This window comes from Uloborus diversus, chromosome 2 (assembly GCF_026930045.1).
Source record: "Uloborus diversus isolate 005 chromosome 2, Udiv.v.3.1, whole genome shotgun sequence".
Lineage (NCBI taxonomy): Eukaryota > Metazoa > Arthropoda > Arachnida > Araneae > Uloboridae > Uloborus > Uloborus diversus.
The window spans coordinates 181764590-181791507 of record NC_072732.1 but is presented as its reverse complement, the minus strand read 5'-3'; the positions used below and the strand labels follow the sequence as shown (position 1 = coordinate 181791507).

Below are 26918 nucleotides of genomic sequence, written 5' to 3'. Positions count from 1 at the left end.
GGCCTGTCACATGACCATCACCGATGTTTTTGAAAGAATTGCAGTAGTTACAACTAAAAGACATATAAAATATCCGAAAAGGATTTTGCAAGGAAAAATTTTTTTTCTTCAGTTACAGCCTACAAAAATTCTGCAAAACGCGGCCATTTTAGAGAAAAACAGAAAAACACTCCATTTGAAATTGACACTATTTCAAAAGTATTTAAACTATTCGAATAATTCTTTCTTCTAAAAATAAATAAGGACCCATATATCATCTTGACAACGTTTTTGAAAATTTAGCTAGGATTTTTGACAAAGAAAAAAAATATATTTTTGTGGTGAAAAAACTGCATTTTTACCGATTTTATGATTTTTTTTCTCCATGAAAAAAAAGTTTTTTTTTTTTTACTAAACGGAGATAGCAGTCTAAAGCCCTTATATGATAGTGTCATAGTATATTTTATTATAATCTAAAGATAGATACAGCCTTGGAAAAAAATTTGAAATTTTCAAAATTTTCAAAAATTAGCTTTTTTTAATGTGAGATTACTCAAAAATCCCATTTTTTAAAAATCTAAAAACTGGCTCATTGAAATCCCTTTTAATGCTTAACAAGTGGATATACACCACATCCCGTGTTTTTTTCTCAGAAAATGTTTTATGATTTTTTTGAAAGTGACCTTATTGACCATGGCATGCACGTAAAATGAAAATGTCCAATAATTTCATTCACTGAAATCCTAATTATATTAATGCCTAATAGCTACAGTAATGGTGTACTTTATCAGTCATTGCTAAAATCTGTTCCTTTTCCTGTTTCAATATTAGTTTATTTTGTCTCTAAAGCTATGTATTCACCGTTACAAATGATGCACTTCGGCGCACCTTTCTACCGCGTTTCCACGTAATGATAATCAAAAAGCGAATCAAATATTGCACTCGATGTTTGCTATCAACCATATCGTTGCCAATACACGTGAGTAAAGATGCGAGCTAAATATTTTGCTCTGTGAATGGCAATAGTGAATGGCATTTCATCATTTGTGATGTCATTGGCAGAAGCGTAAACAATGAAAGCGCACCGATTTAAGATTTTTTTTTTTTAAATATGAAACTTAAACAAATTATTTAAAAAATGGTCAGTTAAAAAAATGGCATCAGAAAATGGCATGCTCTTTCAGAAAAAAAATATATTTTAAATTTTCGGAAACGACCCCATTATTATTTTTTTTAAATTTATTGTTAATATTTTTAGATAATAAATCTCAACTTGGTGGCATTTTTTATTCATTGTTTATCAATTTTTATTGACAATTTTTTTCGAATCGTGTAGTTGCAAGTTATTATTTCCGTAATTTAATTTTACACTCTTCGATGTCGTGGTTTTGAATGATTTTAAAGTATATTTAAGTTTTTTTTTTTTTCTTCGGAAGAGGGAATTTTGTCGGACAGCTGTCGTCGTTATATTTAGATTTGTAATTACTTCATGGAATACACACTTGGACATTAGGTATGATGGGGTTGTTCCCATTAGTCAAAAGTACTACTTTTACTCACTAGAGTTGATAGAATGAGCAAAAAAAAAAAAAGCACGGAGCGAGGAAAATCTTTTATTTTTAAAACGTTTAATTTCTAATTAATATTTTAAATGTCCGATTTTTCAAATAAGGTGTGATCTTTTTCCGTCACAAGTGGTGAACTTTGGCGTGCTGAATGCTTACGCTTGCCGTCTACCGCGTTTCCACGATCTCATAATTCAGAAGCGAATTACGTATTGCGCTCTACGCTTGCTATCAACCATATCGTTGCCACTACCTGTGAGTAAAGAAGCGAATTAAATATTGCTCTCATGCGCAGAAGCGTAAAAAAGGAAATTGAATATGCGCACCGACTAAAATATGTTTTTTTAAATATTAAACTTTGTTCAATTATTAAAACAATGGTCAAATCCTATGTTTTTAAGCATGATCTTTCAGAAAAAAAAATACTTTTGAAAAAAAAAAAATCGGAAACAACTCCATTATTTCTGCACATTTAAACTAACGAAACTACTTTTTTTTTTCGAAGTGGAAAGAGAAATTTTACATACTCTTAAAGAGCTTCTTTTTAAAACTTTATTACACGAGCACAGCCATGCGGGTATAGCTAGTATCTTAAAAATATTAGTTGTAGACATCTTGTTTATGTACAGAATGAAAGTTTTTTTTTCCATACGCTTGTACGTAGAACAAAAAAACCATTTAAAAGTAGAGCCGCCCCCTTCTCACACCGACACCTTTAATTAGTTTCTTTTTCCTGTCCAGTCACATTAATGTGACCATCTGTCAAAAGCCAAAATAACCACCTTTCGCAGAGCGGACTGCTGAGAGACGTGCAGGAAGATAGTCACTTAGGTCCCTGAAGGTGTTCTCTGGGATGTTGAGCCATGCCGACTCTAATGCCGTGGCCAGCTGCGCTAGATTACGCGGTTGAGGATCCATGGCGCGAACAACTCGATCGAGATGGTCCCACAGATGCTCGATTGGGTTTAAGTCAGGTGAGTTTGCTGGCCAGGGGAGGACGGTAAACTCATCCTGGTGCTCTTCGAACCACGCACGTACACTAGCAGCTGTATGGCACCTCGCATTGTCCTGCTGGAAGATGCCATCATCCTGAGGAAAAACAATGCGCATGTAGGGGTGGACATGGTCCGCAAGGACAGATGCGTACTTGTATTGATCGTGCCTTCCACAACGATCAGTGAACTCAGAGAATGCCAGGAAAACATTCCCCAGACCATAATGCTCCCGCCTCCAGCTTGGACCGTTCCGGCAATGGTTGCAGGGTGGTTCCTTTCAGAGGTTTCACGCCTTATACGCCAACGTCCATCTGTCCGATGGAGCATAAAACGCGGTTCATCTGAAAACGCTACCTGTCGCCACTCAGTGAACGTCCAGCTGCTGTACTGGCGTGCAAATTCTAGCCTTCTTCGTCGATGAACAGCAGTCAGCATAGGTGCACGAACCAGGCGTCTGTTTCGGAGCCCAAGACGCAGCAGTGTTCGCTGAATAGTAGTTTGGAAGACACTTTTGGTAGCCCCTTGGTTCATTTTGGTGGTCAGTTGCTCAACGGTAGCCCGTCTATCTGCCCGAACGCATCTCCGCAACCGTCGTTCGCCTCTGTCATCTATGGCCCGTGGTGCACCACATTTGCCACGTCTTTGATTTTGGACAGTCCCATTCTGCCGTGCACGGTACACTTTTACCACGGCGGCACGCGAATAGTTCACAAACTCAGCCGTTTCGGAAATGCTTCCACCCTTGGCCCGAAAGCCAATGATCATGCCCTTTTGGACGTCGGATAAATCGCTTCGGTTCTGCATTACGCCAACGATTGAAATGTTTTCCGAAGCCCTCACACACCCTTTATATATGCTCAAATGCACTGTGCTGCCACCTGCCTTCTGTGATTGGTTATTTAACTCTGACGTGGAAAGTACGTGGTGGTCACATTAATGTGACTGGACTGTGTAATAGCCAATGATCAAGTAACGCGCGTGTTTCAACAATGAAATTCGCGGCACGGCATGATAATTTGATAATATGTTTCGGCAATATTTAACGTGCAGGGAAAGGCTTTATTGTGATAAGGCTGAACTCGATCCGGTGACTTAACTGTTTTACTGGTAAGACAGTCATTTCAGGGGAATGAAGAAACGAAAAAGTGGTCAACAATGAACGCTATCTACTGAGGCTGGGGTTAATCCACTGGAGTAAGGGTTACAATTTAAACTATCAAAAAGCACCAAACAGGCAATGGCTACGTTAAAATGTAGAAGTAATTTTCATCCGTCATACCTTGACAGGCGATTTTCTAATCATAGAGAATGAAGCAAGTTAACGAAGCTGAGAAATCTGTTTCCATTTTGCCATGGCGAGTTTCGGAAGGTGGTTTTACTCAAGACTTTCACACGCAGCGAAGAGCTTCTTCTAAATGCAGGTCACATTTCTTCAAGTCAAATTCATTCGATTTAGAATGCCTATGTCACACGCTCGACTTCGGCACTAAAACCTCCTATAAAAATGTCACTCACCTCTCCAAAGTAGAAGGGACGCGATCTGATCTCAAAATATTTTTTTCTTCCCTTGCTCCAGAAATCTCTCATCCACTCCGAATCCACTTCTTTTGTCTCTGAACGAGCTCAGAGTCATATTTTTAGCTCGCCTTCTCCTTATTTTACGGTCCGATATTTATTGAAGTCCGAGAAGTATTTTCATATCTTTCACTAAATGTTTCCCCGTTTCAATTTTGAATCACGATCCCTAATTTGATTAAGGTAAAAATAGGCAACCATTTGTATCTTCCAGCATGTTGACGAAATTCGAAAAGCGACGAATCATTTTTTTTTTTTTTTCTGCTTTTCGAGAAGATATTTCGAGCGGGGGGGGGAGATAGTTCCAGTACTTTTGCTTCCCCATCATATATTTCAGTTTTCCCATTGTAAACTGTTTATCAAAGGAATTTAGAAAAAAAACTAACGAGCTGTGGTGCCCAACCTTTTTCTACCCGAGGGTTACAGTTGATATTAAAATGATTCTTGATCGCCAGAACACATATAAAATTTCAGAAAGCAGGGTTCGTAATTGTTTTGATTTTTTAAAAAAATTCAAAAAAATGGATTTCTTCATTTAAATCAGATTTTTTTTATGGTTTTTTTTTTTTTTTTTTTTTCAAATCTTCAAAAATTTTTAGACATTAATTGCTTTACATTTATTAACATAATACATTTCATACAATAGGTGAACTCATTCAGTTTACTTATAAAATTAGGATCAGTTCTCTAACTATTCAAAAAAAAATTAAGATTTATAAAATACATTTTAATGCTTTGAAGAGATATGACTTTGTTTTATGCTTTGCTTCAAGATAAGGTTTTACCACGTGCGTTTTTAGTGTAAAATAATACGTTGAACAATTACTTTTCACTATATTATTCATACTGCATAAGGGTTTTTTTTTTTTTTTTGATTAACTGTAATTTTTAAGTAAAGCAATATTTCAAGATTGAAAATCTGTTACACACACAGAAAGAGAGATCTATGTAGTTTTGCCTATAAAAGTTAAGGCTGTATAACACAGTGTAGTTAAATTTAGGGCAACACATTCTAAAAATGCAAAATTAATTCATAAAAATAAATCAACTGGTATTAGTTAAGGATTTTGTTAAAAAGCCACTTGATTTAAATCATGATTTTAATCATGATTAAATCAAGCTGATTTAAATCAGCGAACCCTGTCAGAAAAGTTTAAAATTTTTCTAAAGAAAAGAAAAAAAAAAGTTAAAAACCAATAAATGTTATTATCAATTACTATGTTTATTTTATTAAATGTATTTTCTTTGCAGATACTCATTTCTGAGAGTTTGGCTCCAAATTTGTGATGTTGTCATTTATTGTGCTTTTCGATTTGTAACATATTAAAGGAGGAAACCAGTTTATTATGCCGAAATTTTAGTGTTTTTCGTAATCTTTTTAAAAAGAAAAAACTAATCAGAATTTTTTCAAACTTGGGAGGATATTTTATTCATTTTTTGAAGTCATTTCCACCAGAATTAGTGGAGTTAGAAGCTGCTGTCCATGGGCGGTCACCATCAGAGCTTGACGCTGGTGTGCATTACCGAAACAACAATTTTTGCTTGTAATCATTACATTTTTTTTTCTCATAAACAACATATATTTCCCTAGAATATAAATCTAATTGTGATCAAAAAAGTTTAAAAATGCACGTTTTTGAGGTGTTTGATTACAATGTTATATTCTTCTACCATTTTTTTCACACTTCTTGCGTTAAAAAAAATATTATTAATAATATCATTCAAGAGTTAGGTTCATATAGAGTACAGTGGTGGTAAAAAAAAAATGCATCACCAGCGCCACAAAAGAGAGGAATATCATCCCGACTGCAATTCAACACACAGTCAAGCATCCCGTGTCCCAGATGATTTGGGGATGTATTTCTGATCAAGGAGTTGGTGGGCTTCACTTTGTGCAAGGAACAGTTAACGCTCAGGTGTATATTGGCATTTTGGAGGAGAAATTGCTTCCTACTATACGGGATAACTTTACGTCAGTTCCAAACGTCGTTTTCCAGGAGGATTCTGCTCTGTGCCACAGGGCAAAACTGGTAAGTAACAATTTAAAATCATTTATCCTGCCATTAGACTTAAATTGACATGGAGTTAAGTAATTTTTTTTCGCTAAACTCACACGCAGGTTCAGAAATGGAATAATGAGCATTGGGTAAGCAGTTTGCCTTGGCCCGGAAATAGCCCCGATCTACGTAAACAATTATCGGATTCCTGTTGTTAAATGTTTATTTCATCAGTTTTGCAGAATTTCACATACATTCATCGTTAATCGATCGATCAAAATTTCTCACATAATCCCATTGTTGTGAAAATGCGAGGGTGATGCAATTTTTTTTTACCAGCACTGTACAATTGAATAAAGAATATTCACACAAATTTTCAGAACGATTGGTCAAAAACTCTTTGAGCTAGAATGCACACCAGTTGAAAAAAAGTTGTTTTGAGAAAAACGCGTTTGTGTGAAAAAAAAATGCTGTGAACGTTTTCGAGTCTCTACAGTCAGTTTAAGCGCTCATAGCATCGGAACTAATTGGAATTTCTCACTCAAACTTTGGCAACATATTCTTGAATAGTTTTACTAACATTTTATGACATGCGAAAAGGTGGATTTTTTGACCTGTCTAAACTGGTTTCCAAACAAACAGCGAGTCACTCGGATCAACTTCACGGGCCGGATGTGGCCCGCGAGTCGTAGATTGGGCATCACTGAACTAAGTAATACTTAAAATATTTAAAAAATGGCAAAATAAATCACTATAATGTAATTACAAAATCAGAAATTTTAAGTAATGATAATTAATCTGCAAATCAAGATGTTTTACAGATATCAGCACGAATCCTGCGTATCAACACACTTCTGAATGCTAATTTTCCTCGCTTCGTACGCTCTTTGAATGTCAGCAGATGAAACACCTGCAGAGCGCGCGTGAAAACCACTTTGACAGCCTGTAGGGGCTTCGTGGTTGCGTTCTTTGAGGGCGGATTTACTCTGAGAAAGAGAGAAAAGTCTGTGAGGGCATCGTCGAGGGAGGTTGAGGAATCGTTGTGATGTCGTTTTTCGTCAGGTACTCTGCGTAACTACGAGGCAGATGTAACATGGCGCATTTTCATGATGAAACTTCTCATCATCGGCAATTTCTGGTTATGATCGGTTGTTCTTCTACTTATTTTTTGCACAAAGTTTGTCTGCTGAACTCTGTTTAATGCTTTGCTCCATTTTGAACTTGCACGCATGCTTTGAAGGATATTTCATTTGCTGACGATCATGGAGCGTACGAAGGGTGGAGAACTCGCCTGTAGAAGCGTGTTGATACTCGAAGGGCATGCTTTGAAGATTACTTAAGTTCTGTAGCGATATCTGAAAACATTTTTTTTTTCTTTTAGCTTTTATTACCTATGAACAACAATGTTGCTCTTTTTTTTCTCTCTTAAAACCCCTGAAAAAGCTGGTATATTCCTTTTTGTATGCAAGGAGCGTATATAGGAATTTATTTTAAGGTTAGGCCCCAGCCGAATATCATGAGAAAATTCGAAATTAAAGTTCCAAAGTTTTCATCCTTATTCACAATCAGGGCCGCGCCAAGCTTGATCGGCGCCGTCGTGCAAATGTCTTTTGAGCGCCTTTATGCAGTGACGCTCGAGAAAAATATAGTTAATTCCTAGGATCAGGTTTTGTAAACAAGTGCAACATGGAAAAAAATACATTTGACATTTAACTTATTAAAATAAAAACAATCCGTAAATTTTCAATTTTAGAACGCAGTGTACGTGTTTACTTTTCGAGTATGGGTGGGTGTAAAGGACGGGTATTGGAACTGACTTTTGGAATCTTTTTCTCTTGGAAACCTTGCATTGAGTTGCCGTTAAAAAAAAAAAAAAAAAGAATGGCCAGTTTCAGTTAATCAAAGCATTTTACCCCAACAATTAAAAAAAAAAATTTTGGAATGTGATCGAAATAATTATTGCTTACTAGTATGCAGCTTAAATTTCTAATATTAGATATACTGTCCAGAAAGCAAGATGTCTATTTCTGGACTTTATATTGATCGATATTAGTTTGTATCTGAAGAGAATGTTTCAAAATATAGAAAATTTTGAAAAACTTACTTCACTGAGATAGCGGGGTTTTTTTTTCCGGCTGGGCCCGGTTTGAGCAATCCGGCGTGTGATGTGCTAATGCGTTTTTGGAAATAAAAATATTTTTAACATCAAAGTTAACACCGCTCTAAATATCTCTCTAATCTATACATAAAATAAAATAAGATGTTTGTGTGTGTGTGTGTGTGTGTGTGTGGCGCGCTTCCCGGGAAAACGGCAAGGCCTAGAAAGATGAAATTTGGTATACAGGTGCTGTTTTTGCCGAAGATGTGCACCTCGGGCTTCGATTTTTGATATTTTAATTAGGAAAAAAGTTATTTAATAATTTATGTGTTTTTTTGCACTTTTTAGTACTTTTTACCTCACAGACCCCGAACCAATCATACCACACAAATATATTTTGTACTGTAGTGTATGAAGTTTAATTTTAAATATGATGAATGAAAAAAATTTGAAGACAGAGCAAGTTTTGTATTTTTTACGAATTTTCGAAAAAAACCTTTAATTTGCAGTTTTTTCCGGGTTTTATTTTTTTCTAATATCATCCTGCGAGAAGTATCAAAGCCTCATTTCTAAAATTTAAGTTGGTTATAGTAAAAACATTTCGCCCTCTTCAGAAGAAAAAAGTTCTTAAGAATAAGCAATAGTTTTTTTTTTACAATTTTTTTAAGCTGAACACATCATGTCTTTCCACGCATCGGTCGAAAAAAGGTTCTTCATTCCTTTATGCCTCTGACGTCACTACTTGGATTTCGATTCGATATTTACGACGGAATCTTAATCTTAAACAATGGTAATCTTTTTTTTTTACTATATAGCTTACTTCTACATTTTATGACGTGATGACCACGTGTTTTTCCGGCAGCGCTTGCTTTTTTTCTTTCCTTTTGTTTTTATTTAGGGATTGCATTTATTTCTTTTTCCATCCCCCCCACCTCCAAGTTGGACGTTTTGCTGTATCTATAAAACGAAATATTTCATAGTTGTGCGCATTTAATTCAATAAAAACAGCGAGATTTTCTTTTCTTTGTCAAACGCTACTTTTTGCACACTACGGGGAATTTTGGAGATAACTTTTTTTTGCTCAATTTAAATTTTAAAAAAAAGCGGTTTTTTGAGTGATCTTTGTTTTTATTATGAAATGGGTGGGGAGGTTAAAATAAATAGTGGTAGATCGTAAAGGTAGATAGCCGCCGAAGGCGGCAATCTTGGCATAAAAATGTGAATGGCACAAAAAAAGATAGAGATGGATTGATTAATACTGCTGCCAAATTTATTAAAACAGCCGTCGAAGGCGGCAAATATTAAGTAAAAAGGTAAAGTTAGCCAAACAGCCGCCGTAGGTGGCTGCTTGCATAAAAGGCGAATGGCGTAAAAAGGCGAACCAGCTGGTCGCCGCAGGCGGCTAGTTAATAAATAATTATTTAAAGTGTTATGCCGGTAAAAATATGACAACAGAGTACTGAATAGATTTCTAAATTGAAGTAGAAGATATTTCCCCTTAAAATCTGAAACTAAAATCTTTTCCGGTAAAATCAAAAATTTTAAGTTACAAAACCGTTATAAAAGGCATTGAATTTAAGATCCAAAACAAATACATAGTCTCTCTAAAGTTTTTTTTTTTTTTTTTTTTTAATTTAATTCACAAATAGTTAAAAAGATAAAAGGGAGAGAGGAGAATCAAGTAATTATGGTCAACACTTTTCGGAACTAAAAATGTAACCTAAATTATTGTCTACAAATGTATAAATATTACACACATCAAAGTAATATGCAAATGTGCTTACCGTATTTTTTTTAAATGTATGATAACATGAAGCAGTGGAATTACAACGAATTAAAAATCACAAAAATACTATGTTTGCACAAATTATAATACAAGATATTCACCTCAAGAACCAAAATGGGGATAAGCATATTTCTTGCTCCTCGTACGCTCAACCCTTTATCCTTGTGTAATAAAGACCGAAATAGCATTCATGGCTCCACATTAAGAAGGAAAATGCTAATGTATGCGTTAATTAATGTCACTTGTTTTCAGTGTAAAAATATAGCGCTTTTGAATAGCATGTTTAGACACAACAAGTCAATAATTTTTCCTTTTAGATTCTCAGCGAGACGGATTAATTGTTTCAATGATCAGTATAATTTCACTGCCTCCATTAAATGTCATGAAGAATTCCATTTTACTTTTCGGTTAGAGTTTATTTTCCTTTCATTTGAAGCATTTTTGATCGGTAGAGTTCGGCGCCCTTTAGGCTCTGGCGCCGTCGTGCGTCGCACGACCTTGCACATAGGGACGGCGCGGCCCTGTTCACAATGGATGTTTTAAAATTTATTTTGGGAGGAATCATGGTACCTCAGGCTCTCCCTTTAAATACGTCCTTGGTGTGTACATCCGACCCAATGGGGACAGGGTTTTTCAGAGAATCACATGTTTTGAATTTTATAATATATTATGGTTTCCACATGTACTGCACATAATAACAGATAGACGTGACTAAAATAGATCATAAGAGATACAGACATAGAAAAATACTTTGCACTGCAAAGTATTATTTACACAGGGTGATTCGGAAGAACGTATCGGAAATGTGCATGGACGTCAGGCATATAGTAATAAACAAGAAGCATGTAGGAACATAAAGTCGCATGGGCAATCTAGACACACTACGACACATGGGCTCAAAGACTGACACAGGAAAACGCAAAAACCGTTAAAGGGAATGAAATTTTATTACAGAAAGTGAAGTTTACTTAACGTTATTCGTTTACAAGAACATTTAAAGTACAGTTGAACCTCCATATGAGCCGCTCAGAAGCCAATGCGGTTAAGTCCAAAACACAAAAATTGAGAAAATTAAGGTTTTTGGATACATTAGTTTTTAAAATTCTTGGTTTATTAATTTAATTAGAAAAGTGGATAAAATATTTTTTCGAGGTGTAAACTCTGCAAAAAAACAAGATATGTACAGGATGTGTAAATAAAAACGTAAGTATTTATTGAAATAATGACAGCATCTTAAAAATTTTAGGACTTATACCTTTTGGCAGCTGAAAAAGATAAGAAATTCATGTAAAAATAATAAAATAACATTTATTGTCATAAGTTTTATGTTTATTTATCATAACAAACACCATCTTCTTTCGAGTTATTTAAATGTAAATCTTGATCTCCATGTGTTGTACTTAATGTCCTGTAAAAGTCGTGCTTAATTGGAGGTATATACCTTAATAAACAGTCTATTTTTGTTTCTCTTGAAATTGTTCTGCCATTAGGATATAATACAGGGTAGTTATATTTTTTAAATTTACTGGCCTACCTATTTTTTTAATTTTTTTTGTATATCAATTACATGAAAGGTATCATCCTCGTCAAAATCACGCTTGAACTTAATGCTGCTTGGATTTGACCTTTCCAATTTTATCCATCTCATATTAAGCCAATTGACTGTTAGTCCACTTTTTGGTTTTTTTCTGTTGGTAAGAGCTTCTTCCAATGGTTTTGTGGAAAGAAATTCTTGTGGATTCATTTCGATAACTCTGGAAGGGTTCTTTCTTTTACTATTTTGTATTATATGATACCAGTCACTAGGGTTATAAATATACGGAATTTTTTTTGCATTAGCTTCTATAACTGCAAAATCAGCATCATTAGACAAATAACTGAGCCCACTTAATAAAAATTTAAGCTCAATTGATTCATCTTTTATATCTTCACTCTGAACCAATTTCAGTAAACGTAACACAGTTTTTATATTTCGATTCTGTCCTGGACATAAATCTGAATACATTATAATTTTTTGAAAATTCTTTGCGTACAATTTAATGTGTTTAGTTAAACACGATGACACTTCTTGTGAACCCCGCGATGCTTGGGTTATAGGCCAAACATACATGTAGCCCTCGTTAGTCTTTAAATCATGGCAACCAAATTTGTACACATATAAATTTCTCTTGTAATAAGCCATTGATGTGGATAGTTTCAGAAATGGTAATGCTTTTTCTTAATCAAAACTAAACACGTATGTTTCGTCTGAAGCTCTTAGTTGATCATTAGCCATACTATTACGGGCAATTTCTGCATTTCGCAAGTGTTCGTCATGTTTAACTTCAGCTGCATTTTTTTTCTTCATCTATTGTAGATTGTTTCTTTCTTGCTAAATAATCATATTTTGCACAAGTATCTTTTGAAGGTTGCTTAAAATGTAAGTTAAATTTTGTCGAAAATATATGGTACTAAACTTTTCCTTTACTGGTACAATTTGCTCTTCATTACATTGTTCGACATACAGGTTATACATTTTTGCAATAGAAAGATCTGAATTTAAGTATTTGCGTCTGATATTATGACTTCTTGTACTACGAATTTCCTGTTTTTCAGTGTTGCCAACAAATATCCCGAAAGAAGAAGAATAATTTTCATTTCAAAGTTTAAGTAAAAAATATTGATAAAAGATGGACTTATTCAAAATGGCTTCTGAAACTATTATACAGTATATTCAGAAGCCATTAAAAAAGGGCTGTCTAACCTAGAAAAAAGTAACCAACGAGTAAATCCTTTAATAACTAAGAAGATTATTATTTATTTCATCAAAATTTCCAAAAATCAGAAAATATCAAAAAATGGACTTAACCGCATTGGCTTCTGAGCTGCTCATATATCAAACTTCTACATATCGAAATTTTCTATATATCGAAGTACCAACAAATTTCCATGTCCATTACATAGAAAAAAAATGTTTCTATGTATCGAAAAAATCTCTATACATCGAAATTTTTTTCGAAACATTCGTAGATTTTTTTTTCCGCTTTAGACTGTTTGTCTCCTGAAAAATGAAGGTTAGGGGAGAAAATTATGTTCACTAAAGGTTGCTACAAAACTCACAAAGAATCTAGGTTTGAGGGGCGTGTAGATAGGTCGTTGTTCCGTTCTGAAGTTTTTAAATTCTTTCAAGTTTATTTCAAATCTTAGTTGAAACCAGTAATACAGTAAAATCAGTTTCAAGTTATCTCTATTATCTGCTGATTATCATTCCTAGTCTTTTTAGTTTCAGTAAAAATCATTCAAGTTAAGTAGATTGTTTTTTTACTTTTCTCTCGGTTACATTGGCAAAACGGAAAATCCCCTAATGTTGCGGATCAAGTTGAATAGCCGAAGAATGAAGATGTATGAAGGCGCAAAAATATTGTTTCTGGAAAAATTAGTGTTTTCGCAAAGCGGAGTTCCTGCTATCATAAGAAATCGGAAAACCGTAATGAAAGTGGTGAAACTTACAGAAAACTCACTCAAAAACATGAATTTAATTTTAAATCTTAGGGAGATTTTTATGATAAACTAAGATTGTTTCTATATATTGAAATTTCTATCTATCGAATTTTTTCCGTCAATTTGCTACTTTGATATATGGCGGTCCGACTGTAGTTGTTGAAAGTTGCTGCCGCCAAACGTAATACAACCCTCGCACCGACAAAGCAACGATCGACGAACGTTTGCCAGCATGTTTAGTGTATCGGCAACAACACCACCCGCAGCAACGACTCTTGCCATCAGGCCTGTAAACGTATAACGTTATGTAAACTTCACCATTCTGTAGTAAAATTTCTTTTCCTCCAAAGGTTTTTGCGTTCCTCTGTGTCAGTCTTTGAGCCCATGTAGCGGGTACGACCATATGTTCCTACATGATCTTTTTGTTACTATATGCCTGACCTCCATGCACATTTCTGATATGTTGTTCCGAATCATCCTGTATAATTAACAGTAAACATGTATTCTTAAAAAAAAAAGACAGTAGATATAGTAGTATGTCGGTAAACCTACAATTAGTGATTGCAATCGCGGTATACCGAATACCGGTATTTCCAGCAATTTTGTAATACCGGTATTTGTTGAAGTAAAACACCGGTATTTTCAGTATTAACAGAAATAATGAAGAGTTTTAATTGGAGAATTTTTAATTAAATATCATTTTATATTTTGAATGTACATTTCTTTTTCAATTATACACAGAACTAAAATCAATCTATTGACGTAAAAATGTGACTTCAGAAGCACGAACTAAGAGAATAACATAAAATGAAAGTAGCGGAAAGAATGCAAAATGATACTTTTATTACTAAACTAGCTGCGTCATTCGGCTTTGCACGGTCTATCTCGAAAATAAAAGTTATGGCAAGTGACGTATGCTCAACAATCAGGCATGAACAAAAAAAATATATTCAAAAAATCAGTAAATTTTGAGGCAGATTGCGAAAAAATAACTAGAAAGGAAACATTTTAAATCCTCCGATTACAGGAAAAGCCAAAAATTAAAAGCCAGACTTTATTTCTTCATATTCGAGAAAAAAATGGCAACAGATATCTTTTCAATGATTTTCTTCACGCTACAAATTTCAATAAAAAAGCATTGTTACGGAAAGTTGAGTTGAAGACCTGAATAATAATTTGAATGGAGGGAAGCCTTCGAAAAATAGGGATTTTATGTCGAAATGTAAGTGTTATGTTATAATTAATATAGTTTTAAATTGTTATCTCCGCTAGTTATTATCGGTGGTTTATGTTAAATAGTCAAGCATGAAGACAGGAAAATTACGATTCCATCGATACCTGGTTCGATGGTCAGTTCAATGGCGCTCGGGAGAAGTAACTCGGACATAGATAGGTACATACGCTCAGTTTTTAATTACTAGCTGCGTCGCCCGGCTTTGCACGGTCCACCTCGAAAATAAAAGTTATGTCAAGTGACGCAAGTTCAACACTCAGACTTGAACCAAAAAAAAAGTCAGTGAAATTTTTGCGGCAGATTGCGGAAAACCCCCAAAAAGTAAACATTTTGAATCCCCTGATTACAGAAAAAGCCTTAAAACAAAAACAAGAATTTTACCTGTTCATATTCGAGAAGAAAAATGGCAACAGATATTTCATCTCAATGGTTTTCTTCACGCTATACATTTTAATATAAGCGTTGTTGCGGAAAGTTGAGATGAAGCACTGAATAATAATTGGAATGGAGGAAAGCCTTCGAAAAATAAGGATTTTATGTCGAAATCCAAGTTTCATAATTAATAGTTTTTAATTGATATCTCCGCTAATTATTATCGGAGGATTATGTTAAATAGCCAAACATGAAGACGGGAAGATGACGAATCCATCGATACCTGGTTCGATGGTCAGTTCACTGTCGTTCGGGAGAAGAAGCTTGGACATACATAGATACGCTCAGTTTTTAATTATATAAGAGATATAAGATGGTGAGATGGAATCACATTTTCGTGCTCTTATGTTTATATTTTTTCCATTTTCCTGATCACTCACACTTCCCTTCTATGCAAGTAAGTTTCAATTGTAATTTAGTATGTGCTTGTCCTATGAATAATTTATTACAACCAACGATTGCATAATCAACTTCATGATATATATTTTTAAATATTTGTCTCATTTGTACTGAATTTTGACAAAAACTTTTCTTAAGTGTAACAAATGGTAATTTCTTGTCACCGTTCATGGGTTTGTTGTCCTGTCTCGCTATTTAGTTTTACATTTAGCAAGAATATATTTTCAAATTATATAGTGCCATGAAAACTTGAACTGAGGTAAGGCCTAATCAACTGAACCATATTTTCAGATATTTACATTATTATAGTTGCAAAGAATTTTGAAGAGAAAACGAAAACGAATTAAAGAAACTAACAGGATCAAATTTAGTTATGTTCATCGTAAATTTAACAACAGGGATAATAAAATGCTAACACAAATCTTTCTTGATCACGAAAAAGTCGTTGAAGATTGTGTTAATATCGGAAAATTATCGTCTCTCGAAGATAAATTACAACTAGCTATAAACTCAAAAAAGTAATAATAAAATAATTATACACACAATGCAAAAAAACACGGACACACAAAATGATTTATCTAAAAATAACATGCAAGAGACTGAATTTGAAGATAAAAGATTTCGAGGCAGGCTAGAGGAGATGCATCGCACATAGTTAACAGTACCATCGACCTGCGTGAATTCAGAAAGAGAATTTTCAACTGCAGGAAAGTTACGCACTAAAATAAGTTCCAGGCTTACAGACAATTCAATAAATGCATTATGTTTCTTCTTATTATTGATTTTTTATTGTCACATTCGTTCCTTCATTTTATGTTTGTTCACAAAATCGTTTTCATAAAAAATACAATTTTTGCACAGAAACTTTTTTTCTTCTTTTTTACCGTTATTTCGGGGTATCGCGTTTTAAAAGTACCGAATACTGTCCGTTTTCACGAGAAGGCACTTTGCTACGTTCCGTCGATCGCAGAGTTCCATTTTACGGGGGGGGGGGGTAATTGGGTACGCAATCCACGTGCTTCTAAAGGAGACAACCAGATAAATGACACTTGTCTGTCTTCATTTTAGCTATTCTTACATTCAGTGTTGGGCATTAATCAACTAAATCCTCAATCGACTAAAGTAATCTGACTCCCATTTAGTTCAGACTAATATTTTAAAAATTTAATTCAATTGTAGACGAAGATTAACGTTAGTTTAAACTAACTCGTTAGTTGACTAAAAAAACTAATTTAGTTCAGATTAAAGTAATCAGATTGAATTTAGTCAAACTAATTTAATTAGATTGATTTAGTCAACTAAAGTAATCAGATTAAATTTCGTCAGATTAAAATTTATACTAAATCTAATCAGATTGAAATAAATCTATACTGTTAAAACTACAGATTGCGTTTGGATTCTTTAAGGGGTTCCTTTCTCTTCTCCCCCCCCCCAATGATTATTAAGAAGCTCCTAATGTGTTACGGGGGGGACATTGGGGGTTGGGGGGTTGCCCCCCTTACCGATTTAAAACCTTAAAAAATCAATAATTTTTAAAAACACCCCCTTTGGACTGACGCAGTTTGCGACATGACCCCCCCCCCCATTTGGTACACAATACTGCTTTTGGTCTTCCTTATCTTTATCTTCTTTATCTTTACTAATAATAAAGCTGAAAGTCTCTCTTTCGGGAGGATGTCTGTAGGATGTCTGGATCTCTGTGACGCGCATAGCGCCTAGGACCGTTCGGCCGATTTTCATGAAATTTGGCACAAAGTTAGTTTGTAGCATGGGGGTGTGCACCTCGAAGCGATTTTTCGAAAATTCGATTTTATGAATTTTCTATTAAAATTTTAAGCCTTTTACACATAATCTTTACTAATAATAAAGCTGAAATTCTCTCTGTCCGGAGGATGTCTGGATGTCTGCAGGATGTCTGGATGTCTGGATCTCTGTGACGCGCATAGCGCCTAGACCGTTCGGCCGATTTTCATGAAATTTGGCGCAAAGTTAGTTTGTTGCATAGTGATGTGCACCTCGAAGCGATTTTCGAAAATTTGATTTTGTTCTTTTTCTATTCCAATTTTAAGCCCATTTTTCACAGAAATTTAATGAAATGGGAAAGAATTTGTTCTGAAAATTATCTTTCTTTTCTTTACTTCTTTATCTTTCTCCTTTTCCTTTCTTTTTAAACAACAAACCTGAAAGTCTCTCTGTATGGATGTTTGGATCTCTGTGACGCGCATAGCGCCTAGACCGTTCAGCCGATTTTCATGAAATTTGACACACACTTAGTTTGAAGCATGGGGGTGTGCACCTCGAAGCGATTTTTCGAAAATTCGATTTTATTAATTTTCTATTAAAATTTTAAGCCCTTTTTCACATAATATTTACTAATAATAAAGCTGAAAGTCTCTTTGTCTGGAGCATGTCTGGATGTCTGAATCTCTGTGACGCGCATAGCGCTTAGACTGTTCGGCGATTTTCATGAAATTTGGCAAAGTTAGTTTGTATCATGGGGGTGTGCACCTCGAAGCGATTTTTTCGAAAATTCGATGTGGTTCTTTCTCTATTCCGATTTTAGGAACAAAATTATCATAAGATGGACGAGATTACCATAACGTGGAACCATAACATGGGCATAAGCCAATTGGCGATAAAATTCACCATACATTATTTGTAAATATACAGGCGGACCAAAAGACCTTTTAATTTTCTATTACGGGCAAAGCCGTGCGGGTACCACTAGTACTGGAATAAAGGCTTGATTTTTTTCATATCCAGATAGCCGATGCCTATTCCCTATTGCAGTTACTTATATGAGGGGATGCCCCCTCTCAAAAAGAAATTCACTCTATCAAATTATGGGGAGTGGTTAAAAACGCGAAAATTTTCCAAAAACAAACCTTAAAATTTTGAAGTCTGCGCCACCCACCCCCCACTAACCCCCCCCCCCTGTAGGCCACACCGCTTCTGATCTTATTCGAATAAAATGCTTGAATTTTTTTTATCCAGATGGCCGATGCTTGTTCTGTTTCAAAGTAACTTATTTAAGGGGATACCCTCCTTAGATTGAACCCCCCTCAAATTACGGGGGAAGGGGGCTCCCCCAAAAAAACATAAGTACAATTTTTTTTTCAAAAACAAGCGCTAAAAATTTTAAGTTTGAACCAACCTCTCCACTGACCACGCCCCCCCCCCCCATAGACCACACTGCTTCTGATCTTATTGGAATAAAGTGCTTGAATTTTTTTTATCCAGACGGCTTATGCATGTTCTCTTTCAGAGTAACTTGCGTAAGGGGATACACTCTTTTAAATAGAAACCCCCGCAAATTACGGGGGGTCCCCCCCCCACCCCCAAAAAACTCATTAAAACACGAAAATTTTGAAAAAACAAACCTTAAAAATTCGAAGTTTGCGCACCCCGCCCCACTACCCCCCCCCCCCCGAAGGTCACACTGCTTCTGATCCTATTAGAATAAAATGTTTGAATTTTTTTTATCCAGATGGCCAATGCCTGTTCTGTTTCAGAGTAACTTAAGTAAGGAGATACCTCCCTTAAATAGAAACTGCCCTCAAGTTATGGGGGGTGGGGGATTCTCCCCCCCCCCAAAACATTGTAAACGCTAAAATTTTTCAAAAACAAGCCCTAAAAATTTTACGCCACCCGCTATACTGACCACGCCCCCCCCCCCCTCACCCGTAGACCACACTGCTTCTGGTTTTATTGGAATAAAATGCTTGAATTTTTTAAATCCAGATGGCTGATGCATGGTCTGTTTCTGAGTAACTTACGTAAGGGGATACCCCTCCTTAAATAAGAAAGTCCCTCATATTCTGGGGGGCTTCCCCACCTTCAAAAAACCTATTAAAAACACGAAAATTTTTCAAAAACAAACCTTTCAAATTTGAAGTCAGCGCCACGGACCCCATTAGTCTGGATCACCGGATAATCCGGCTCGATCGATTTGACCGACCTTTCCCTTTACATTTAAAGAGCGATCGTCAAAATTCCATAATAATTATTTATTTAACCCTCTCGCGGGCAAGACCGTGTTATGTCGTTGATTGAGTTCCCTTTTCTTCGCAATGCAACTTTGAATCAATTTGTTTTACTCGATAGGGAAAAAATTGAACTGTCACGGGAGAAGATTACAGACTTTGTAGACATGTTTACTGTTTATTTGTAATTCTATGTGTTTCCTTTTAAGGTGATTTTCAGTGAGTATGTTTTATTTTGTTTTGTTTTTTTCATTCTTCGGATTTTCGATATTCCGTAATGGGTCGGATTCCAATTAACTCGAATTGTCGAGGTTCTACTGTAATGCCCCCCCCCCCCAAAAAAAAATAAATTTCAAAAAGATTATTACATTTTCTCATGGTTTCGATACTTTTTTTGTATTTTTCAAGCAAACGTTCAAAATTTTCCCCGCGGTGTGGGGGGGGAGCGGGTCCTGACCTTCATGACCCCTCTTTGTATCTGCAATTGACATACACTTGGACATAAAAATATACATCTGTATACCAATATACTCGGGATAACAAGTTACACTTATATACTCGTATATAAACGTATTTACTTGTGTTTGCTCGTACTTTGATGTATATACACGTGGCAAATACAAAATTAGTGTGTAAACGTATATACTCCGATTAACACGTTTACGCACATACTCGTATATACACGTACTTACTCGTATAAACACTCATTAACTCGTGTATGCATTATAAATATGTATTTTAACTTACAAATACAAATATACGTCTGTACAGGAGTATACTCGGGTTAAACATGTATCTACACGCATATTCTCGTCTGTAAACGTACATACTCGAAAATACAAGTATTTTTTCTTATATGCAGGCATGAATATATATATACACGTTTAAAAGCTAATTTACCTCTGTACACGAGTACACTTGGGGTAACACGTATCTATACGCATATTCTCGTGTGTACACGTATATACACGTATCGTCGCTTGTGTGCACGCATAAATATGTATACACAATTAAAAGCAAATTTACCTCTGTACACGAGTATACTCGGGGTAACACGTATCTATACGCATAATCGTGTGTACACTTACATACTCGTATATACACGTATTTACTCGTTTATAAACGCATAAATATGCACATACACGTAGAAATACAAATGTGCCATGTTACACGAGTATACTCGGGTTAAACACGTATCTATAAGCCTATTATCATGTGTGCACGTACTTACTCGTATATACACGTATTTTCTCGTATATGCCTGCATAAATATGTATATACACGTTTAAATAGAAATTTACCTCTGTACACGAGTATACTCGGGGTAACACGTATGTATAAGTATATTCTCGTGTGTACATGAACAAACTTGTATATACACGTACCTTCTCGTATATGCACGCTTAAATATGTATATAAAACGTAGAAATACAAATGTAACTCTTTACACGACTATACTCGGAGTAACACGTATCTATACGCATATTCTCATGTGTACACGTATATACACGTATCTTAGCTTTTGTGTACGCATAAATATGTATATACACAATTAAAAGCAAATTTACCTCTGTACACGAGTATACTCGGGGTAACACGTATCTATACGCATAATCGTGTGTACACGTACATACTCGTATATACACGTATTTACTCGTTTATAAACGCATAAATATGCACATACGCGTAGAAATACAAATGTGCCATGTTACACGAGTATACTCGGGTTAAACACGTATCTATAAAGCCTATTATCATGTGTGCACGTACTTACTCGTATATACACGTATTTTCTCGTATATGCCTGCATAAATATGTATATACACGTTTAAATAGAAATTTACCTCTGTACACGAGTATACTCGGGGTAACACGTATGTATAAGTATCTTCTCGTGTGTACATGAACATACTTGTATATACACGTACCTTCTCGTATATGCACGCTTAAATATGTATATAAACGTAGAAATACAAATGTAAATCTTTACACGAGTATACTCGGAGTAACACGTATCTATACGCATATTCTCATGTGTACACGTATATACTCGTATCTTAGCTTTTGTGTACGCATAAATATGTATATACACAATTAAAAGCAAATTTACCTCTGTACACGAGTATACTCGGGATAACACGTATCTGTACGCATAATCGTGTGTACACGTACATACTCGTATATACACGTATTTACTCGCTTATAAAAGCATAAATATGCATACACGTAGAAATACAAATGTGCCATCTTACACGAGTATACTCGGGTTAAACACGTATCTATAAGCCTATTGTCGTGTGTGCACGTACTTACTCGTATACACACGTATTTTCTCGTATATGCCTGCATAAATATGTATATACACGTTTAAATAGAAATGTACCTCTTTACACGAGGTAAATTCGGGGTAACACATATCTATAAGCATATTCTCGTGTGTGCACGAACATACTTGTATATACACGTACTTTGTCGTATACGCACGCTGGAATATGACGTAGAAATACAAATGCACCATTTTACACGAGTATACTCGGGGTAACACGTATCTAGACGCATATTCTTATGTGTACACGTACATAGTCTTATATACACGTACATACTCGTATATACACGTATTTACTGGTGTATGCACACATAAATATGTATATTTACTTAACATTTCAAATATACCTCCGTACACGAACATACGCGGGATAACACGTTTATATACGTATATACCCGCACGTAGTCGTATGTACACGCATTAACTCGTGTATGCTTGCATAAATATATATATATACGTAGAAATACAAATGTGCCTCTGTTCATGTGGTATTTATATTTTACGAATGTAATCTGAATTAAAAAAGTAATCATATCAATTTGATTACTTTTAATCTGATTACTTTTAGTCTGACTAAATTCAATCTGATTAATTTAATCTGAACTAAATCAATCTGAACTAAATTAGTTTTTTTAGTCAACTAACGAGTTAGTTTAAACTAACGTTAATCTTCGTCTGCAATTGAATTAAATTTTTAAAATATTAGTCTGAACTAAATGGGAGTCAGATTACTTTAGTCAACTAATCAATCAATTACAAATTTAGTTGATTTTTTTAGTTGATGCCCAACACTGCTTACATTTTAAAAACTGCTGCTTTTACAACAAAATGCTATGTACCGAATGTAGGGTAGACCGACCAGTGAATGAACAGCTAAGCGAAATTTCATTTTTAAAAAATCCTAGTAATTTTAAATTTTATACTATACAGGTCGTGATAGTTAAAACATTCTAATTGATCTATGTAAATATCTCAAAAAAATCACGGGAACTTAAATAGTACCGCTTCCGACTTTTTTAGGTGTTTAAAGAAAAAATGGCACAATGACCCAGTGAATGAACACCTCCGACCAGTAAATGAACACAAATTGGTCCAGTGAATGAACATGATAAATTTTGATTTAAAAAGAAACCAAATTTCTCTGATATTTATCTACCTATCTATCTTTCTATACCTCTATCCATCTAACTGTATCTCAATTTGTCTATCTATCTATTCTTAATGTCTATCGGTCTATCTACCTATCTATATACCTATTAATCTATCTGTTAACCTATCGATATCTCTATCGGTCTGTCTATATATCTACATATTTTTGTATCTACACATCTCTCTGTCCGTCTACCAATTTATCTACCCATCTATATCCATCTATCTGCCTGTCTATTTACATATCTATCCACCTATTTATCTATTTATCTATCTGTCTATCCTTCTATCTATTTACCTATCTATATTTATATATCTATCTATAGACCTGCTTATTTATTTATATGCTTATCTCCTTATCTACATATATCTATCTATCCACTTTTCTATCTATCTATTTATCCAGTTATCTACCTGTCTGTATATATATATATATGTATATATATATATATATATATATATATATATATATATATATATATATATATATATATATATATATATATATATATATATATATATATATATATATATATATATATATATATGCGTGTGTGTGTATTTATTTATTTATGTATCGTAGACCGACCAGTGAATGAACAGCTAAGCACAATTTCATTTTTTAAAAAATCCTAGTCATTTTAAATTCTATTCTATACAGATTGTGATAGTAAAAAAAAAATTTAATTGCTCTATGTAAATATCTCAAAAAAATCCCGGGAACCTAAATGGTACTGCTTCCGACTTTTTTAGGTGTTTAAGGAAAAAATGGCACAATGACCCAGTGAATGAACATGATAAATTTTGATTCAAGGAGAAAAAGAGTTTCTTTGAGATCTAGCTATCTATCTATAACTATCTATATCTATTTATCTACCTATTTATGTAACTATCTACATCTATCTATATCTACCTTTTTATATCTATATCCATCCATCTACACATCTTTCTATTTTTCTATCTACTAATCTATTTACCTATTTATCTATGCACTTATCTATTTTTCTATCTATCTATCTATCTACTTATCTGTATCTAGCCACTATATTTATCTATCTGTCTCACTACTTATTTATATCTAGCTATCTATCTATTTATCCATCTATCTACTTATCTGTCTCTCTATCTATCTATCTATATATCTACTTATCTATCTATCCACTTACCTATCTATCTATCTCCTTATCTATCCACGCATCTACTTATCTATCCACTTATCTACTTACCTATCTATCTAGCTTTCTTTATCAGCCTATCTACCTATCCATCTGTCTATCTCTTTATCAGTCTATCTACCTATCTATATCTATCGGTCTATCTACCTGTCAATTTATTTACCTATATATCTCTATATCAGTCTCTTTATCTATCTATCTATTAACCACTACCTATCTATTTATCTATCAATAAATCTATCGATCTATCTATCTACCTATCTATTCCATCTCTATATTTATCTACATATATATCTATTTACCTCTTACTTTTAATACATCTATCTCTATATCTTCCTCTATCTATTTATCTATCTATCTATCTATGTTCAAGCATACATACATATCTACCTATCTAGTCTCTCTCTTTGTATATATATTTCTATTTCTCTATCTCTCTATCTACCTGCCTATCTATCAAGGAAGATAAAGATATAGATAGATGTAGATAGGTAGATATATAGTTAGATTGATAGATAAGTACTCTATCTACCTGTCTATCTATCAAGAGATATATAGAAAGATAGATGTAGGTAGGTAAGTTAATATACAGATAGAGATATAGATAGATGAAAGATAAAACTCAGTAAAAAGTGCATTGTTTGCAAAGGCAAAAATAAAGAATTTATTAAATATAGCAAAAATACCCGGCGTTGCCTGGGGCAGCAATAATTATGGGAAACAATCGTTACTTGCATTTGTTTTCTGTTTTCAGTGAAAGAACTTAAAACACACCTTTTTGACGTGATTTAAAATCTAGCTTCTTCCTTACTCATAAAACTAAAGTAGCAGTAAGTAAAAAGAGTAAAATAGTATTCATTTAGAAACGAAAACACGAAGTGTATACAAATTTGAAGAATTTCCAAAATATGAAATTAAACTTTACATGTTTAAAAAGATTTATCCGTTAGTACTTTTTTTAAAATCTAAAACTTTCTCTCTATAGCTATTGATGTACGAACTGTTTTAAAAAATGTAGCCGCCCGTGTTCCCCTTACACTTGCTTTAGTTATTTTGGGAAATTTCAATTTTTATGGGCACTTGGTGCGGTTTAAAATCTTACCAAATTTGCGAGAATCATTTTGGGACACTTTCGATAATACTCCCCCTCTTTACTAATTTTTATTATAGAAATATTGTTGCCAGATGCTGAGATACTTTTGGTCAAAATAAAATGGCGATAAACGGTTTCATCCGAAATGTTTCCAAAATAAGTAGTAAAATTTGGCGATTGTTTGAAATCGTGCAAAAAGAAAAATTAATGGAAGTTTTAGTGCGGTTTATGGGTTTGCCTAATTTAGTTGTTGAATTATTTTACATAGTATTTTTTTTTTAAGTATCTTTGATTGGCGATATTTTGTTTATATGGTGAAAGCTGAGAAACATTATTACGTAGTCTTTGGGCTCAAAAACAGCGACAGTGGAAAAAAACTGCCAAATGCATCAGCTACTGAAATCTTTTTGGAAAAATTCTGGCGATATTTCTGCTGGTTGGTTGGATATAGTGAGCAAGTGTCCAATCAGCATAAATAATAATAATAAACCATTAATTACATAAGTTCCGTTTAAAAGTAAAATGATCAGCCAAATCCATTTATTTTTAGCCAATCTTGTGGGAAAACGTTACTTTAAGATTTGACTTGAGAAAAGCCTCAAAAAGTCAGACGAAACGCAAAAATATTCAACAATACAACAATTCTTGGGAGTTGAGATGATACACTAAATAATGAATTAGGTTGAGGAGAGCCTTCGAACATGGAACAAAAAAAGCTCATAACTCGTTTTTCATACAGCTTAGAACTTTCTAACAGATGCCATCTTCAGCAGAAAAAAAGGCGCTTTCGATGGACACATAATTTTAATATGTGCACGTATTTTTTCACCGTCATATTGGGGCGCATTTATGCGAAAATTTGGACATATTAGAATAAAAAAGGAACTAACAATCGGATCTTTTTCGAACTGGTCTACAAACCTCCCCAGTACCAAAAAGAACAAACGGTGAAAGTTTCAGCCAAATCTGCCGGGTAGTTTCTGAGATCTTAGGGAACAAATTTACCAAACTCCATTTTTATATATTAAAGAAGATATAATGAAATACATAAATTAATAAGCACATGAAACTATCTGCATTAAAAATAAAGGTACGAAAATGAAAATATCTCAAAGAAACTTCGAATTTATTTTTAAATCAAAAGAAATTTTGCCAGTGTTCATTCACTGGGTTTTCGCAATTTTTCGTACCCAGTGACTGAACACCCCACTACGTGAAAATCTATGGATTCTGTATTGACTGAAACAATTTAAATCCATAGCCTAGATATGTATACTTAATTTTTCTTTCGTGGAGTTGAAAAATAAAATTTATTAATAAAAATAATATTCATGAAAATAATTGCTAGCACGAAACCATCCTTATTATTTTGAAAGAGAAAAAGAACGATTCACGGCAGTAAAAATTTCAAATTTTTTTCTGGAAAGGAATGCGTATCCAAATTAACCAATCAGGTGTCAGATAGCTTAGAATATCAATAAAGAACGCTTTTGTAGTGAATTTTAGAAAAAAAAAATTGGAAACTTATTTTCTTTCAAAAAATGACGCGCTGTTCATTCACTGGGTGGTGTTCACTCACTGGTCGGTCTGCCCTACCTTCTGCCAAAAACAGCGAAATAGAATCATCGGATACCACGTGACAAGGGAGGAGT

General features: G+C 34.2%; 1 protein-coding gene across 1 annotated transcript in view; it reads right to left on the bottom strand.

The window, feature by feature from the left end:
• The window catches only part of LOC129217533 (thyrostimulin alpha-2 subunit-like), a 60428-nt gene that overhangs the window by 8446 nt on the left and 25064 nt on the right, over positions 1-26918 (bottom strand). The window lies entirely within an intron of this gene.